This window comes from Bos indicus x Bos taurus, chromosome 19, assembly GCF_003369695.1.
Source record: "Bos indicus x Bos taurus breed Angus x Brahman F1 hybrid chromosome 19, Bos_hybrid_MaternalHap_v2.0, whole genome shotgun sequence".
Classification (NCBI taxonomy): domain Eukaryota; kingdom Metazoa; phylum Chordata; class Mammalia; order Artiodactyla; family Bovidae; genus Bos; species Bos indicus x Bos taurus.
This window is the reverse complement of record NC_040094.1, coordinates 39,882,343-39,886,514: the sequence shown is the minus strand read 5'-3', so window position 1 is coordinate 39,886,514 and position 4,172 is coordinate 39,882,343. Positions and strand designations below refer to the sequence as shown.

Here is a 4,172-nt window from a genome sequence, read left to right as displayed (position 1 = left end):
CGGGCCCTTGGTAGTGAAAGTGTCCTAACTACTGGACTGCCAGGGAATTCCCCAGCTTTTTTGTCTTTATTTAATATAAGGATAAGTCCTTTACAATACTGTGTTTCTGCCATACATCAATATGAATCAGCCACAGGTATATGTATGTCCCTTCCCTCTTGAACTTCCCTCCCACCCCATCCCACTCCTCTAGGTTGTCACTGAGCATTGGTTTGAGCTCCCGGAGTCATCCAATGCCCACTAGCTATCTACTTTACATATCATATGTTTACAATGATATGTTTACATATGTTACAATCATATGTTTACAATGCATATGTTCCCATGCTACTCTCCCCATTCGTCCCAGCCTCTTCTTCCCCACCATGTCTACAGCTCTGTTCTCCATGTCTCCACTGCTGCCCTGCAAAAGGTTTACCAGTACTATCTTTCTAGATTCCATATATAATATGTTAATATATGATGTTTTTCTCTGACTTACTGCACTTTGTATAATAGGCTCTAAGTTTGTCCACTTCATCAGAACCAACTCAAATGCATTCCTTTTTTAGCTAAGTAATATTTCCTTGTGTATATGTACCACAACTTCTTTATCCATTCATCTGTCAAAGGACATCTAGATTGCTTTTATGTCTTCAGTTCAGTTCAGTCACTCAGTCATACATGGAACAACAGACGGGTTCTAAATTGGGAAAGAAGTGCATCAAGGCTGTATATTGTCACCCTGCTCATTTAACTTATTTATTTAATGTCCTAGCTATTGTAAATAGTACTGCAATGAACACCAGGCACGTATGTCTTTTTCACTTGTGGTTTCCTCAGGGTATATGCCCAGTAGAGGGATTGCTGGATCATATACTTTTACTGCTAGTTTTTTTTTTTTTTTTACAGAATCTCCATATTATTCTCTGTGAAAGTGAAATCACTCAGTCGTGTCTGACTCTTTGCAACCCCATGGACTGTAGCCTACCAGTCTCCTCAGTCTATGGAATTTTCCAGGCAAGAATACAGGACTGGGTTGCTGTTTCCTTCTCCAGGGGATCTTCCTGACCCAGGGATCGAACCCAGGTCTCCCGCATTGCAGGAAGACGCTTTACTATTCGAGTTAGTGACTGTATAAATTTGCATTCCCACCAATAGTGCAAAAGGGTCCCTCTTCTCCACAGTCTCCAGCATTTATTGTTTGTAGACTTTTTTTTTGGTTGTCAAATAATCCTTTATTTTTCTTTTTCCTTTGCCATTCTTAACTAGCTGGGCACTCCACCACACCACTATTGATGTTATCTATGATGTCATGAGGTGGCGGCCAGCAACACTGCAGTCCATAGACTGGGCAGTCCCCAGGATCTCTTTAATGGTTCCAGAAAGTTCTCTAGTTAGAGACTGATGCCGCATATGCTGGGCAATGTTGATGATATCATCAAAAGTGATGTTTCCACTGTGCTTAATGTTTTTCTGCTTCCTTCTGTCTCTTGGTGGTTCCTTGAGGGCTTTGATGATCAGGGCAGAAACAGAAGGTACCGCCTCAATCTGGGCCTGTCTGAATGGTCAGTTTCACTGTAATCCTCAGACCCTTCCAATCACCAGTTGCCTTGGTGATGTCATCACCGACCTTTTTTGGAGACAGGCCCAGGGGACCCATCTTGGGGGCACCGACTTCCCCACCAGTGCACTTCAGGTATACAGCTTTGATCTCGTTGGGGTCGCACTTAAATAACACGGTGGAGGCAGCTGGTGTCGGATGAACCCGGATCTGGGAGGACCAAAGAAAGTTGCACCTTTGCCTCCTCTGAGCCAAAAGCCGAAAGTTATTGTTTGTAGGTTTTTTGATCATGGCCATTATCACCAATGTGACATGATACCTAATTATAGTTTTAATTTGCATTTCTCTAATGATGTTGAGCATCTTTTCATGTGTTTATTAGCCATCTGTATGTCTTTGGAGAAATGTCTGTTTAGGTCTTCTATCCACTTTTTGATTGGGTTATTTGTTTTTCTGGTATTGAGTTGCATGACCTGCTTATATATTTTGGAGATTAATCCTTTGTCAGTTGTTTCACTCAGATTTTTTTTTTAAAGGATATCTTCTCAATTTTATCTTTTAACCCTTTGTGGGTTTGGGGTGTTTTTTTTTTTAGTATTTATTAGCCCCAGGTCTTAGTTGCAGCAGGTGGGATCTCAACTATTGCATGTGGGATCTAGTTCCCTGACTAGAAGTTGAACCTGGGCCCCCTACACTGGGAGCACAGTCTTAGCCATTGGACCACCATGAAAGTCCTGTAACTCCTTGATTGCAGTTATTGGTTATCAAATTTTTAAGGTGTTTTATTCCCTAATTTTTTTCCTAATTTTTTAATACCCATGTTTTTATTTCATGGATGTAACAACATCTCCATATCTGAGAACATTTATCATCTTTTAAGTTATATTTTGTTTTGTTCTGGTCTCTGTGCTGTTTCTATATTCTCCAAGTTCCTTTGTTCTTATTTGTTTGGTCTTTGTCTTTCATGTTAGAGACTTTCTTCATCTGGTGATCCTTGACATCCATTCCCATTTTCATCTGAGGCACTAAAACTTTCTGGACACTGTGTTCATGAGACAGGGCTTCTCAGTTGCTGGACCTTACTGCAGTGAGCTGACTTTCACTTTGGACTCTCAGCTCTTACAGTGGCTGAACAGTGGTTCCCCAAAAGACATATCCACATCCTAATCCCCATAATCTGTGAATGTGACTTCATTTGGAAAAAAAGAGTCTTTGCAATTAAGGATTTTAAGACCACCTTGGATACTCTGGGTGGGCCCTAAACCCAGTAACAAGTGTCTATAGGAGACACCCAGAAGAGATAGAGAGGAGAAAGTTAGGCAAAGATGGAGGCAGACTGGAGTGATGCTGCCGCCACCCAAGGAATGCCTAGAGCCACCAAAATCTGGAAGAGGCAACGAAAGAAACGCTCCCTAGAGCCTCTGGAGGGAACATGACCCTGGCACGTTTTCAGACTTGATTGATTTTGGACTTCTGACTTCCAGAACTGAGAGAGAATAAATTTCTTTGGTTTTAAGCTACCAAGATTTTGTTATAGCACCCTTAGGAGACTAAAGCACAAGTTGGAATCAAGATTTCTGGGAGAAAATTATCAGTAACCTCAGATATGCAGATGACACCAGCCTAAAGGCAGAAAGTGAAGTGGAATTAGAGAGCCTCCTAATGAAGGTGAAACAGGAGTGAAAAAGCTGGCTTAAAACTCAACATTCAAAAAACTAAGATCATGGCATCTAGTTCCATCACTTCATGGCAAATAGATGGGGAAACAATAGGAACAGTGACAGACTTTATTTTCTTGGGTTCCAAAATCACTGTGGATGGTGACTGCAGTCATGAAATTAAAAGATGCACGCTCCTTGGAAGGAAAGCAGGACAAACCTAGACAGTGTATTAACAAGGAGAGACATTACTTTGCCTACAAAGGCCGTATAGTCAGAGCTATGATTTTTCCTGTAGCCGTGTATGGATGTGAGAGCTAGAAGGTTGAGCACTGAAGATTGAAGGCAGAAGGAGAAGGGGACGACAGAGGATGAGGTGGTTGGATGGCATCACTGACTCAATGGACATGAGTTTGAGCAAACTCCAGGAGATGGTGGACAGGGAAGCCTGGAGTGCTGCAGTCCACGGGATCACAGAGTCAGACATGACTGAGTGACTGAACAGGAGACTAATACAATATCTGCAGGTATTTCTTCATGAGATGATCAGTTTTCCCAAAGGATCCAATATACTGACTGAAGAGTATTAATCTGGTAAGGAGAATCTTAGGGCCAAGTGTGGCAAAGGGGCCAGGTTTCACTATACGCTATGCAGTTGTGTTTCAGCTGTGCTTAGCATCCCTGAGTTCAGATAATACACCTTTCAAGGTGTATTAATCATGGTTTTACATTTTTTCTGTATTTACTGATGCTCTGACATCTTGGGGCCTTTCCAGCCTAGGACAGACTGCCCCTCTGAATGCTAACCAATTCTCAGATAGTAAGTCATTCTGCCAATCCAAAACCCTTACTCCAAACCACCTAATTCATCAAGCTCACAATTAAAGTCACTATTCCTTTGTTCTAGTCACCCCAGGGCCAGATACCAGACAACTAAAGCCAGTTCCTATGCCCTAAGGTCCACTGCAATC

At 42.0% G+C, this 4,172-nt stretch overlaps 1 pseudogene; it reads right to left on the bottom strand.

Moving 5' to 3' along the window:
• Nucleotides 1–1,197: 1,197 nt before the first annotated feature.
• On the bottom strand, nt 1,198–1,877 carry LOC113878428 (annotated as a pseudogene).
• Between the last annotated feature and the right edge of the window lie 2,295 nt (nt 1,878–4,172).